This window comes from Schistocerca cancellata, chromosome 11, assembly GCF_023864275.1.
Source record: "Schistocerca cancellata isolate TAMUIC-IGC-003103 chromosome 11, iqSchCanc2.1, whole genome shotgun sequence".
NCBI classification, from domain to species: domain Eukaryota; kingdom Metazoa; phylum Arthropoda; class Insecta; order Orthoptera; family Acrididae; genus Schistocerca; species Schistocerca cancellata.
Genome location: NC_064636.1, coordinates 113,746,056 through 113,761,944, shown reverse-complemented (window position 1 = coordinate 113,761,944; position 15,889 = coordinate 113,746,056). Strand labels below are relative to the sequence as shown.

General features: G+C 45.3%; 1 protein-coding gene across 1 annotated transcript in view; it reads right to left on the bottom strand.

Moving 5' to 3' along the window:
* LOC126108294 (adenylate cyclase type 5-like) overlaps window positions 1–15,889 on the bottom strand; it is a 693,279-nt gene that overhangs the window by 545,318 nt on the left and 132,072 nt on the right. The gene's annotated exons all lie outside the window — the stretch shown is intronic.

Below are 15,889 nucleotides of genomic sequence, written 5' to 3'. Positions count from 1 at the left end.
AAGAGATGAATACACTAAGCAGATTCAGAGGGATGTAGGTTGCAGTAGGTACTGGGAGATGAAGAAGCTTGCACAGGATAGAGTAGCATGGAGAGCTGCATCAAACCAGTCTCAGGACTGAAGAGCACAACAACAACAACAATTCATTTCAAACACTTTTAATGTGCTGCTATGACACATCATACCATTAAATACTGGTCCAATTACTACTGCAAAAGGGGCTCAATATGGCGCCCATCAGTGTCCAGAAGAGTCTGAAAGCGCAGAATTGCATTTTGCACAGCAGAAAGAAGCATTTCGGTAGGTATGCTGGCTACCTCTCTCGATATACTGCGCTTCAGATCAGCTCATGTGTGAATGCTCCCCTGGTAAATCCTGTCCTTCAGGTAGCCCCACAACAATAGATCACAGGCAGTGAGATCAGGTGATCCGCTCATAATTCGATCGTTTGCAGGTGTGTTTCGGAGAAGCACGTGAACTTGACGAGCAATATGCGGTGGGGCTCCATCTCGCATGAGAACTGTTGGGTTCAATGCGTGTCGCTCCTGTGGTGTGGGTACGACATGCTTACGGAGCAATCGCAGAAACGCTGGCCTCCCATACTACATGTCTTTGGTCCTTGAGCGCCAACCTGTTCGAACAAGAATGGGCCAATGATGACCGTAACTGGGAAGCCACACCATACGGTGACACGTTGACCATACTTCATGCACAGTGACTGGAAGTGAGGATCCCCACACTGGGCAATTCCGTGTGTTCACCGCACCCGTCAGAGGAAAATGAGCATCGTCTGACCATACGACGGTCCGCAAGACTCAAGTTTCACACGGAATTTGCAGTCTCCCCTCCACAACGACCACAGGCCGGTCACGTGATTCCACCTCCACACGGACAGGAGGCGGGGCGTGACTGCCAGCGCTCAGTCTTAGACCTACTACAAACAGATGTTATTTGCCTCCATCATGATTTTACCTGGGCTTTAATAACTGAAATTAAAATTGTCAAATCCACAAATTTTTGAACATGTTGCTTACAAGGCATTTTCAATGTCTTCAGATAAACATAAGTATGTACTAGAAACATACCTTCTGTGCATTGTTATTCAAAAGAACGAGTTTCCGAAACTAATAACACACACATATTTTGGATATGCAATTGATACTTAAGGTAATTCATAATAATGGCAACAGAGTTTGTCATGGCAGCAAATATATGTGGTTATTGTACAAAGCTTTAAAACCATTCAGCAGTTTGCTGAGGACGACTGTATGGAAAATATTGACAGTTCAATAATTATTGTATCCTATTTGAGCAGCAAATGGATAAAATGTTGGAAACTCATTCTTCAGCCGACTGTAAAACTCTGAAAAGTCATATCCCATGTATTGCCAAACTCTGCACTAAATGTTATATCAGCCTAAGACACGGATATATTATGAACATAATGCTTGAAGTACGCGAAATAAAATCTCACAAGAACACCAGTAGACAGCAACTTTAATAAAGAAACGAAACGAACAATGAACTGTTTGCATCTGCTAAATGTTTATGTACAAAGAAATAGCCGTTACAGCACGTTAAAGTGGAAATTTCACGAACTTAAGCCTTTTTAATTGCCGTACACGAAATTGAAGCCGACTCCTTCGGCAATTTTGTGACAGACATTTTATTTTGAGCAATAAAAACATCACAGTAGAAACTCATGTTCGCTACGCAAGAAAGTTAATAAGAAAAATATTTATTTTCAGAAACAAAACGGAAAAAGAGTGCAAGCTTTTGTTGGGTCACTTAATCTTCTAGGCTCTTTTTGGGCTGTACGTTTTTAAACAACTCGTAGCAAAAACCTGAAAAGAATCTGTGCAACCTGGCTGTAGTGCACTTTGCTGGTTTTGCTTACAAACACAAAGCAGGCGAGAGTGTGTTTGTTTTCCGGCGGGAAAGGCAACATAGTACACTCAAGCAAAACCAGGAGCGCTGGCAGTCACGCCCCGCCTCCTGTCCGTCTGGAGGTGGAATCACGTGACCGGCCTTTGGCCGTTGTGGAGGGGAGACTGCAAATTCCGTGTGAAACTTGAGTCTCGCACGATGGTCCAGGGCCAGTCCCCGTCAACTTCAGTCCTTGCTAGAAAGTGGAGAGCCAAGTCAACACGGCGTTGTGCGTCCTGTGCTGTAAGCTGCAGTACGATATGGATCTTGTACAGACACAATTTGAGAATGGTTCGAAGCACCCTCCGTACAAAGGACCACGGGATGTTCAACTGTCGTGACGCGGCACGCGCACTGCCTGACGATCGGGAATTGCGCGCAGCGTTGTCTGCCGCAGCGACAGCGATTCCGTCAACCACCTGTGGCACAACCGGTGGTCGGCCTCTTCCCGGAACGACGCTCAGTTCTCCAGTCGATTCGAACGTCTTCATCATGCTCCGCACAGGAGGTGGGGAAAGAGCACGGGTCTAGTGCAGCATGGAATACAACCCGTCGGCTTTGAACAATGACGTCACGAGTCGCCAGAGGCCATGTATTACAAAGATGAAAGAGCTGAGGAGAATGTTGAGAAACAAAGGAATGCGAGAGAGATAAACATTGATCTTGTCAAAAGCCGAGAAGCGATTCTTCTTAGTGTTGTAGCTCCCTTCAGTAGCTAATAAGTGTTTTTTGGCTTTTAAAAAAAATCTCACGAGATAGAATAAACTGATCCTACTTTATTAAGCAATATCTTGTCAAAAGCCGAGAAGTGATTCTTCGTAGTGTTGTAGCTGCCTTCAGTAGCTGATAAGTGTTTTTTGGCTTTTTTAAAAAAAAATCTCACGAGATAGGATAAACTGATCCTACTTTCTTAAGCAATCAGTAAAAAAACGAAATTGAAACATAACAGCAAAAGCTGTTATGTTTTAGTTTAATTTTTTTATTGATTGCTTAATAAAGTAGGATCAATTTAATCTATCTCGTGAGATTTTTTTTAAAAAAGCCAAAAAACACAATCCACATTACCTCAATATCATTACGAAAAATATTAAGTACCGGCCGAATAAAAAACAAACAATTAAGCTAATTAAATCACACGTTTAATGATGTACCGAATATCAAGCGATCGCTTTTAGATTAACATTCAATTATTTTAATGATAGTGCTTATTAGAACACAGAACTGCTTTATTATCTATGCCTCGAAGTGAAGACATTACGATCTATGACTAAGGAATGACGTCATTGTTCAAAGCCGACGGGTTGTATCCCCTGCTGCACTAGACCCAAGAGCACCCTTCCGTAATCGTTTCAGATAGCGATATTCTTGAAGTTGTAACGGCTCTTCTTCTCGATGATTTGGTTTGATTTGTACTCGGCCTCGGCTAAAACTCGGCGACAGTCGGTAGAGTGTTGAGATGGTTATCAAGCCACGAAGACGACGATACAAAACAATAACAATGCTGAACCGAAATGTCGACGTGCGTGAGATATTTACTTCACCAAGAACCGTAATTAATCGTTCGTAATCGACGTTTAACTGAACAATGATGAAATATTAATGATAAAACCAATACAGTGACATCCACAACAAATTCCCTACAAGCTGCTCGTAATTTCAAGTATCCAAGAAATCGTAACGGTGGGCTTGTTGTTTTAGTCAAAGATTCTACACACGCGCCGAGCGCTACAGTCAACTACAGTATTATCGCTGCGCGTAATTATTACTCGGGAGTTTCATGTCAATAATTTGATAGAATTTTAAATCACAAATGCACGACTTGGCACGATAGGGTGTTGTATTGCACAATATCAGTCACTTCCTAACCGAGCCTTGAGAAGAAAACTTTCCCAGGTGTTGGGGGAGGGGGGGGGGTGTTAAATTATATGCTTCGGACCTATCACTGAAGTTCCACAAACCACTGGCTATTATGAATGAAAATTGTCTATCAGTGTTCGTTGCCTAAATCCCTGTCTAAGTAATGTTTAGTTCAGTTATCTAGTTAAAAGTCCACTTTATTCTAGTAGGTAAAAGTCCTCCGTTTCACTTCTAATGCCGTGATATTTGAAGTCATAAGATCGTATTACTACGTCATAATAGATCGCAATTATTCAATCTCAAAGACAATCTAAGCGCGCCTACATGTACGAGCATTCAAATACACTCCTGGAAATGGAAAAAAGAACACATTGACACCGGTGTGTCAGACCCACCATACTTGCTCCGGACACTGCGAGAGGGCTGTACAGGCAATGATCACACGCACGGCACAGCGGACACACCAGGAACCGCGGTGTTGGCCGTCGAATGGCGCTAGCTGCGCAGCATTTGTGCACCGCCGCCGTCAGTGTCAGCCAGTTTGCAGTGGCATACGGAGCTCCATCGCAGTCTTTAACACTGGTAGCATGCCGCGACAGCGTGGACGTGAACCGTATGTGCACTTGACGGACTTTGAGCGAGGGCGTATAGTGGGCATGCGGGAGGCCGAGTGGACGTACCGCCGAATTGCTCAACACGTGGGGCATGAGGTCTCCACAGTACATCAATGTTGTCGCCAGTGGTCGGCGGAAGATGCACGTGCCCGTCGACCTGGGACCGGACCGCAGCGACGCACGGATGCACGCCAAGACCGTAGGATCCTACGCAGTGCCGTAGGGGACCGCACCGCCACTTCCCAGCAAATTAGGGACACTGTTGCTCCTGGGGTATCGGCGAGGACCATTCGCAACTGTCTCCATGAAGCTGGGCTACGGTCCCGCACACCGTTAGGCCGTCTTCCGCTCACGCCCCAACATCGTGCAGCCCGCCTCCAGTGGTGTCGCGACAGGCGTGAATGGAGGGACGAATGGAGACGTGTCGTCTTCAGCGATGAGAGTCGCTTCTGCCTTGGTGCCAATGATGGTCGTATGCGTGTTTGGCGCCGTGCAGGTGAGTGCCACAATCAGGACTGCATACGACCGAGGCACACAGGGCCAACACCCGGCATCATGGTGTGGGGAGCGATCTCCTACACTGGCCGTACACCACTGGTGATCGTCGAGGGGACACTGAATAGTGCACGGTACATCAAAACCGTCATCGAACCCATCGTTCTACCATTCCTAGACCGGCAAGGGAACTTGCTGTTCCAACAAGACAATGCACGTCCGCATGTATCCCGTGCCACCCAACGTGCTCTAGAAGGTGTAAGTCAACTACCCTGGCCAGCAAGATCTCCGGATCTGTCCCCCATTGAGCATGTTTGGGACTGGATGAAGCGTCGTCTCACGCGGTCTGCACGTCCAGCACGAACGCTGGTCCAACTGAGGTGCCAGGTGGAAATGGCATGGCAAGCCGTTCCACAGGACTACATCCAGCATCTCTACGATCGTCTCCATGGGAGAATAGCAGCCTGCATTGCTGCGAAAGGTGGATATACACTGTACTAGTGCCGACATTGTGCATGCTCTGTTGCCTGTGTCTATGTGCCTGTGGTTCTGTCAGTGTGATCATGTGATGTATCTGACCCCAGGAATGTGTCAATAAAGTTTCTCCTTCCTGGGACAATGAATTCACGGTGTTCTTATTTCAATTTCCAGGAGTGTATATGACCTGCTTCGGCTAACTCTCGTAACGTAGTGACAATGCATTGACTTATACTGAGTCATTACTCACGATTCCCAAATTGTACTCACACGGAGTATTCTTTGGGATCGTTGGTTCTACTTTGCGAATGTTAATTTATACTAATTTTGCGATTTATTATGATTTTTATTTTAATTTTACTGAAATTTAATCTTTCTTTCGTAGATTGCTAAATTATCAAGTCTTAGATTCCTGATTTAATTACTTGTTATCGTCCTAATGATAGTGATAAATGGAACTTCGTTCGCTTATTCACTTTCCTGGGAATTTGGGACTTGGGGGGAAATCTTTGGGGTATTGGGAGCTAATTTTAGATCTTTATTTCTTGTCCGAGGAAGTGGCATTACAAAGTGCAGCTGAGCATTACTGCTGTTTTGATAACAAATGTCCTTTTTGTCCAAGTTGATTTTGACACATGAAAAAGTGCAGTGCGACTGGTCAGGTGTGTGCGACTATGAATCACGATGACTGATCAGGGCTCCTGGTGGCCATGTTGGCGCTGTGACGCGTGGAAATCATGCACCTCATACCCTGCACACTTATGGTACCGTGTTTGGTACTTGTACATAATTAGTTTCCGTGTTATAACGAGTTAAGGAGGGAAATTTTAATTATAACCACCCGGTACTTTGAATACACTCCTCAGTCCACTGACGTGCACGATGCGTTTCTATATTTTATAGTTAGTCTATAATAAACAATTCACATCTGTTCTTTAGTTTACTACTACCAATACTGCTGCTGGTTCTAGTACGTGACGCGCGTTGCGCAATCTCTGACAGTGAGACACTCCAACCCGTGTCAGCTTAGACTGCGCAGCCGCTAGCTGTCGCCCTGGAAGGGCTTAACGTCACCAGGTATCGACTGCAATCTTATGCCGCAACTGGGGGACAGCGGTAGTGGTGCGAACCAAGCGCCCTCCCGTGGTGGCAGCGTTCGACACAGCCTCAGAAGAGAAGAGATAGAGGTGGAAGTCGCACCAGCCATCATGCGGAGTGAGACTTATCGAGATATTTAGTATAGCTCTCCATACCTTTTTTTTTTGCCAGTCGTGCTCACCCACAGCTGTTACTTATTTGTGATGCGATTTGTACACTACTGGCCATTAAAATTGCTACACCACGCAGATGACGTGCTACAAATGTCAAATTTAACCGACAGGAAGAAGATGCTGTGATATGCAAATGAGTAGCTTTTGAGAGCATTCACCGGTGGCGACACCTACAACGTGCTGACATGAGGAAAGTTTCCAACCGATTTCTCATACACAAGAAGTAGTTGACCGGCGTTGCCTGGTGAAACGCTGTTGTGATGCCTCGTGTATGGAGAAGAAATGCGTACCATCACGTTTCCGTCTCTGATAAACGTCGGATTATGGCCTATCACGATTGCGGTTTATCGTATCGCGACATTGCTGCTCGCGTTCATCGAGATCCAAGGACTGTTAGCAAAATATAGAATCGGTGGGTTCAGCATGGTAATAGGGGACGCCGTGCTGGATCCCAACGGCCTCGTATCACTAGCAGTCGAGATTACAGGCATCTTATCCGCATGGCTGTAACGGATCGTGCAGCCACGTCTCGATCCCTGAGTCAACAGATGGGGACGTTTGAATGACAACAACCACCTGCACGAACAGTTCGACGACGTTTGCAGCAGCACGGACTGTCAGCTCGGAGACCGTGGCTGCGGTTACCCTCGACGCTGCATCACAGACAGGAGCGCCTGCGATGGTGTACTCGACGACGAACCTGGTTGCACGAATGGCAAAACGTCATTTTTTCGGATGAATCCAGGTTCTGTTTACAGCATCATGATGGTCGCATCCGTGTTTGGCGACATCGCGGTGAACGCACATTGGAAGCGTGTATTCGTCATCGCCATACTGGCGTATCACCCGGCGTGATGGTATGGGGGTGCAATTAGTTACACGTCTCGGTCATCTCTTGTTCGCACTGACGACACTTTGAACAGTGGACGTTACATTTCAGATGTGTTACGACTCGTGGCGCTACCCTTCAATCGATCCCTGCGAAATCCTACACTTCAGCAGGATAATGCACGACCGCATGTTGCAGGTCTTGTACGGGCCTATCTGGATACAGAAAATATTCGACTGCTGCCCTGGCCAGCACATTCTTCAGATCTCTCACCAATTGAAAACGTCTGGTCAATGGTGGCCGAGCAACTGGCTCGTCACAATACGCCAGTCACTACTCTTCATGAACTGTGGTATCGTGTTGAAGCTGCATGGGCAGCTGTACCTGTGCACGCCATCCGAGCTCTGTTTGACACAATGCCCAGGTGTATCAAGGCCGTTATTACAGCCAGAGGTGGTTGTAGTGGGTACTGATTTCTCGGGATTTATGCCCCCGTTTTGCGTGAAAATGTGATCACATGTGAGTTCTAGTATAATATATTTGTCCAATGAATACCTGTTTATGATCTGCATTTCTTCTTCGTGTAACAGTTTTAATGGGCAGTAGTGTAGTTACTGTAACACATCGAAAAATCAGAGAGGAGAGGAAATCTTTCAAGGTTCAAATGGCTCTGAGCACTATGGGACTTAACTACTGTGGTCATCAGTCTCCTAGAACTTAGAACTACTTAAACCTAACTAACCTAAGGACATCACACACATCCATGCCCGAGGCAGGATTCGAACCTGCGACCGTAGTGGTCATGCGGTTCCAGACTGTGGCGCGTATAACCGCACGGCCACTCCGGCCGGCAATCTTTCAAGGATGAGGATTAGATCTTGCCAAGCTTTGGTAAATGGTACCCTCATGCCTCGTCGTACTAAGACGACCACTTCTAAAATGCCCTGTATTCATAAAAGCTACTTTCTTTTTTTTTAAAAAAAAAGCCAGATACACAGAAGTGTGTTTTAAAACCAAAGTATTCCTCCTATAACAATTTGGTTTTGTATAGGAGTAGTGAACATTGTTGGTAGCAAAACTGTTGTTGTTTTTTCTTTATGTTCAGTTTTAAGAAAGATATACACTGATAAGCCAAAATATTATGACCACTGCCCATCGCAATCTTGGATAGCGCCTGGTGGTCTTGCGGTAACATATGTATGTGGTAACATATGCATGCAAGAGGAGCAGATACGGATGTGGGATCACCATAGCGAAGACATGAGCTGCAAATGGGGAAATCCATTGGTAAAAGCGACTTTAACAAGGGGGAGATTATTATTACACATAGCCTGTGAATGAGTATCTCGAAAACGGCGAGGATTGGCGAACGTTCACGTGCTACTGTTTTGAACATCTATGGAAACAGGTAGAAGGACAGTGAAACTATCACTAGGTGCTAAATTGTTGGACGTCCACAACTCTTCACAGAACATGGGTCTGGAAGCTTGTCTGTTCTGTAAGTTAGGATAGGTGGTGATCTGTGGCATCTCTGCCGAAAGACGACAATGCTGGTGCATGCACAAGTGTTTTGGAGCACACCGATAGTAGAGGGAAAAGGTCTGTGCTGGAGCATTTTGTTAGTGTGGGTTGCCTACATCAGGGAGAAGCATAGATTCGGGGGCAGAGCTACTGTTTTCTTTCGATTGACATGTTACGACCCCATAATGATAATCATTCTTTTTGATTGAAGTGTCCTTAACCTATTGCTCCCCCACCCCTCCCACTCCTCCTCCTCCTCCTCCTCCTCCTCCTCCTCCTCCTCCTCCGAACCCCTCAGGTAACCTTCAATTATCCCCCATCCCTCTCTCTGACACACATACTCTTTCAGGCCTGAGTCCCTCTAACTCTGTCAGCGTCATTGACTACTTAAATAAATTGATCCATCGCTGGTAAACCTTCCAACCTACACTACCTCCCCTTCCTGGGAATTGACGGCTCTTTGGCGGAGAGGAAGGATCTAACAACAGGAAATTCAATTAAAAAGCAGGAGGTATATTATTTATTTATAAAAAATACCGTTTGCAGGGGTTGGATCTATCTTACTCATCATTCTCTACTGTTTGGGAAGATGCAGGTCTTGTAAAATACATGAAAAACAACTAATGAAATCGGTGGCTTTCCTTTATATGCTTGTCATGCAAGGAATACCATCACAAAACACACATCACACGTAATTACACTGTTAAAAATTGTTCGATAGCAAAGCATGCTCCGTGTGCCATCCCCTGTTCACTGGATCGCGCCCAGTGCTGGCTCTGCAAAGTGACACATCACGTGCCTGCCCAGGTGTGACCGTTCGAGTCCTGCAACTCACAAGCCAGATGTCACGCTAATCCTTGAACCAAAGCATCTGTAAATTCCCGTCGTAACATGTGTTGTTTGTCTGTTTCTCCTTCTGTAACGTGCCACTCCCAGACTTACACGCACCGTCAGTCGCTGTCGGACTGAACCGCAAGCAAAGCATTGTTTACCCAGTAAACCCTTGCTGAATATCAATGCACACGAGATGCCTTCCTTTGAAGGCAAATCCCTGAGTGAGCATGGATTCCGCCATGGGCTCTACGCTGCCATCTGTACTGGAGAGAAGCAATCTCATAGCAAGAATTTCAATTATATATAGTGCGTGTCATTTACGATGGCGGCCGAGTTTAGGTTCGTTCTGCGCATCTGACGTCACGAAACACAGTACGCCAATGGACAGAGAACGACGTTGCCAGAGCTCGACTGCAGTGCAGAGCATGGATGAGTGTCTTCAGTTTTAGAAACGTTCAGTCATAAATAAAGTAATTGAACAAAAGCAATGTCTTGATAGCAGACTTTCTTTTATAGAAAGTTTGAAAAAGCATTCTTTATACCAGTTGCTTCATATTCTATTAATTAATTAAACCAAACAAGCAATAAGCCTCCTAATTCAGGCGATAGCAAGGAAAGGTGTTTGTATCATTATCATGAACCAATTTTTCGCAATAAAGAACAGCGGTAATTGTTTATTTCCTATTGTACTTCGACGAAACGTAATTCATAGTCATACCAACAGTGTTTGTCGGTATTTTGCATGACATTTTATAGTCCTCCAGAATTTCTATTGAATGACGAGCTGCGTTAGTGTAATGGTTAATGTATTTGGCTGCTAAGCGAAAGGTTGTAAGTTTAAACCTTGTTTGAGGCGTAATTTTTTCTTTATTTAGAAACAATATCGAAGTGTCTTACTTCATGAATTTTATTCGTTTGAATGAAATTTTTTGAAATTTCTAGTGCTTTGTCTCTTCATTATAATCATAATAAGTTTTCGGTTTTTCTAATTTTGTCCTCCAATATTTCTTTTCACAGCAGTTAAAAGCAATGAAAAGGCACACATACAATATTCATGTTATCCGTTTTGTTTGTATATCATCTCTTCCGCAGTCGCTGTTTTACTATTCATATTGAGATATATTCTTTTGCTACAGTATTAAAAGTATTATTTAGAGAAGAATTTCGGCTCGTACGTTGCCGAGCTACTTGATTGTCTGACGCAGTTCTTTGCTTCGCTGCTTTGGCAACATCATATTCATATTCAATGTTTCCGTCGACTGATCTATGTTTTGGCATTTATTGGCTGTCCGTTGTGACAAACACAAATTGTTTGGGCACTGGGCCTCACTGACAATATATTTTAGTTTCTATGTTTTATTACGTCCACAATTCAGTTTTGTGTACTTCGCCAACTTTGTTTTATTGAGGACTTTTTTGAAAAAATCGAAATGACTGGTATAAATAAAACTTTTATTACAGTCGCGAAAGACGGAATATTTCTCAATATTACATACGACACCTATCTGGTACTTAAATGAAATATTGTTATACAGTAAATTTTATATGAAATTTATGTATCTTGTCCACATTTCATTCTCCACATTATAGCAAGTAAAATCGACTATACGGAAAGTATACGCTATGGACTTTTACCTCTGCAAACTCTTCAAAATTTCGTGCAATGGTTTACTACATTTAATGCTGCACAATAACTGCGTTGAACATCGAAACAAAATTAAGTCATTTATGGGGGGAAGGTATCGGTCAAGAAGATGTGTAAAAATCAAATTTTTGGGCCATATAGCTTTTGTGAAAACGAATGGTAAGTGTGTCAAATCAGTGGGAACACCATGTGTCTGCACAGGCGAGCAGTGCAGTGATGACGAAATCGCGCACAGCGCGGAATGCGGGGAGCACGTCTCTGTAGCAGCGAAAGGGTTAATGCGGCCGTGGTGGCTTTACTTCGTAAACTGCGCGCTCCCCCCTAAACGTAAGTTTGGTGCTGCTTCTCTTGGCGCATGCAACTGGCAACACAGCAATCTCCCGCGTCTGGGCGGACATGCGCGAGCCGGCAAGATAAAAGAATTGAACTATAGCATAGGATATACTGTTTATATACGAACTTCATTTTTCATGGGCTGGATCTCACTTTTATTTGGTGCAAAAAAGTCCGGAAGATTGAAGGTGTCGTCCGTCTTATTGGAACATTTTGCTGTGTGCACGCAATTTGACAGGTAGGGATCGACAGAGCTAGTGCACACTGCCACCACCAGAGGATGTTCCACTCTTCTACCCCCCTCACCCTCCCACCCTACCCCTCCACAGAAAAACTGGAAAAAAACTCACTGTGCTGGAGAACAAGGATCTCACGACACGAAATTCAAATCTAAGTCAATAATATACTGATATATATTCTTTATTTAATGACCATGTGGGAGACAGGGTTTCCCCACTTGGGCTGGCGTCACGAGTGCATCCCCATGCCATAATAGTTGTAATCACAAGGGAATGGCCTGAAGTGCAATATAGTAGCCACCATTTGGGCTCTCCGGCGTGTGTGTCTATCGTCAGGGTGCTGTCACGAAACTCAAAACAGCTCAATGTCCTAACTAAAGATCACATTACCAAATACCACAGAACACTGACCGGATATCGGCCTCCTTTGATGTCGTGGCCCCCAAACAAAGCATCATGTGGCACCACTTTGTTCATTAGCAGATTCCAGACTCGCTTCCTGTCTCTGCCACTCCCAAGACGCCACTCCCTACTTGTCTGTGTGAACCAACGTCTCAGAACACGAAGATGGAGGTTTTAATCTCTTCTCAGAATACTGAATTTCTATTGGCTAATGCTGGACCCAAAGGGAAAGCTGAAACAATTTCGATATCAAAAAAGAGGGAAATAACCCATTTGTACTATCCTGCCAAATTAATTGTTTAATAATTTACACGAGTCAAATAGATCGCTTAAAACAGCCACTCCCACATTACAATTATCCTTCTTAGTAACGAAGGCAACGGCCTCGCCGCAGTGGATACAGCTGTTTCCGTGAGATCACCGCAGTTAAGCGCTGTCGGGCGTGGCTGGCACTTGGACGGGTGACCATCCAGGCCGCCATGCGCTGTTGCCGTTTTTCGTGGTGCACTCAGCCTCGTGATGCCAACTGAGGAGCTACTTGACCAAATAGTAGCGGCACCGGTGAAAAAAAATCCCTCATAATGACCATGAGAGCTGTGTGCTGACCACACGCCCCTCCTATCCGCATCCTCAACTGGGGACGACACGGCGGTCGGATGGTCCCGATGGGCCACTTGTGGCCTGAAGACGGAGTGCTTTTTTTTTCCTTAGTAATGAAACATATTTCAGGAGTGCTAGTTCTTCAAGGTTCGCAGGAGAGCTTCTGTAAAGTTTGGAAGGTAGGAGACGAGGTACTGGCAGAAGTGAAGCTGTGAGGACTGGGCGTGAGACGTGCTTCGGTAGCTCAGATGGTAGAGCACTTGCCCGCGAAAGCCAAAGGTCCCGAGTTCGAGTCTCGGTCGGGCACACAGTTTTAATCTGCCAGGAAGTTTCATATCAGCGCACACTCCGCTGCAGACTGAAAATCTCATTCTGGAAACATCCCCCAGGCTGTGGCTAAGCCATGTCTCCGCAGTATCCTTTCTTTCAGGAGTGCTAGTTCTGCAAGGTTCGCAGGAGAGCTTCTGTAAAGTTTGGAAGGTAGGAGACGAGATACTGGCAGAAGTGAAGCTGTGAGGACCGGGCGTGAGTCGTGCTTCGGTAGCTCAGATGGTAGAGCACTTGCCCGCGAAAGACAAAGGTCCCGAGTTCGAGTCTCGGTCGGGCACACAGTTTTAATATGCCAGGAAGTTTCATATCAGCGCATACTCCGCTGCAGACTGAAAATCTCATTCTGGAAACATCCCCCAGGCTGTGGCTAAGCCATGTCTCCGCAGTATCCTTTCTTTCAGGAGTGCTAGTTCTGCAAGGTTCGCAGGAGAGCTTCTGTAAAGTTTGGAAGGTAGGAGACGAGATACTGGCAGAAGTGAAGCTGTGAGCACCGGCCGTGAGTCGTGCTTCGGTAGCTCAGACGGTAGAGCACTTGCCCGCGAAAGGCAAAGGTCCCGAGTTCGAGTCTCGGTCGGGCACACAGTTTTAATCTGCCAGGAAGTTTCATATTTTCAATGTTTAAATATCAAGTTATGCAAAACCAGTAATCAAATTTTCGTCACAAATAGATCACAGCAGTAAATACATCCGACGTCCTGTACGTGCTCTACTCCATCACAACGTTTCCACTAAACACATAAGCTTAAAAAAAAAAAAACGAATCCTGACGACCACAAAAGGTAACGATCGCGAGACGCACACATGCGCCGGTCATGCCCACCCGCTACAAACGCACACACTATGTCATCAAAAGTATCCGGACACCCCCAAAACTCAGGCTTTTCATATTACGTAAATTATGTTGCCACCTGCTGCTAGGTACTCCATATCAGCGACCTCAGTAATCATTAGACATTGTGAGCGAGCAGAATGGGGCGCTCCGCGGGACTGGTAGACTTCAAATGTGGTCAGGTGACTGGGTGTCACTTGTGTCATACGTCTGTAGGCGAGATTTCCACACTCCTAAACATCCCTAGGTCCAATGTTTTAGATCTGACAGTGAAGTAGAAACGTGAAGGGACACATACAGCACAAAAACGTATAGGCCGAGCTCGTCTGTTGACTGACAGAGACCGCCGACAGTTGAAGAGGGTCGTAATGTGCAACAGCAGACATCTATCCAGACCATCACACAGGAATTTCACACTGCATCAGGATCCACTGCAAGTACTATGACACTTAGGTGGGATGTGAGAAAACTTGGATTTCTTGGTCGAGCGTCTGCTCATAGGCCACACATCACGCCGGTAAATGCCAAACGACGCCTCGCTTGGTGTAAGGAGCGTAAATATTGGACGATTGAATGGTGGAAAAACGTTGTGTGGAGTGACGAATCATGGTACGCAATGTGGCGATCCGATGGCAGGGTGTGGCTACGGCGAATGTCGGTGAACGTCATCTGCCACCGTGTGTAGTGCCAACAGTAAAATTCGAAGGCGGTGGTGTTATGGTTGTAGCCTCCCCCCCAATGTTATTCAATTTGTATATTGAGCAAGCAGTAAAGGAAACAAAAGAAAAATTCGGAGTAGGTATTAAAATCCATGGAGAAGAAATAAAAACATTGAGGTTCGCTGATGACATTGAAATTCTGTCAGAGACAGCAAAGGACTTGGAAAAGCAGTTGAACGGAATGGACAGTGTCTTGAAAGGAGGATAAAAGATGAACATCAACAAAAGCAAAACGAGGATATTGGAATGTAGTAGAATTAAATCGGTTGATGCTGAGGGAATTTGATTAGGAAATGGTACACAAAGTAGTAAAGAAGTTTTGCTATTTGGGGAGCAAAATAACTGATGATGCTCAAAGTAGAGAGGATATAAAATGTAGACTGGCAATGGGAAGGAAAGCGTTTCTGAAGAAGAGAAATTTGTTAACATCGAGTATAGATTTAAGTGTCAGGAAGTCGTTTCTGAAAGTATTTGTATGTAGTGTAGCCATGTATGGAAGTGAAACATGTACGATAAATAGTTTGGACAAGAAGAGAATAGAAGCTTTTGAAATGTGGTGCTACAGAAGAATGCTGAAGATTAGATGGGTAGATCACATAGCCAATGAGTAGGTATTGAATACACTCCTGGAAATGGAAAAAAGAACACATTGACACCGGTGTGTCAGACCCACCATACTTGCTCCGGACACTGCGAGAGGGTTGTACAAGCAATGATCACACGCACGGCACAGCGGACACACCAGGAACCGCGGTGTTGGCCGTCGAATGGTGCTAGCTGCGCAGCATTTGTGCACCGCCGCCGTCAGTGTCAGCCAGTTTGCCGTGGCATACGGAGCTCCATCGCAGTCTTTAACACTGGTAGCATGCCGCGACAGCGTGGACGTGAACCGTATGTGCAGTTGACGGACTTTGAGCGAGGGCGTATAGTGGGCATGCGGGAGGCCGGGTGGACGTACCGCCGAATTG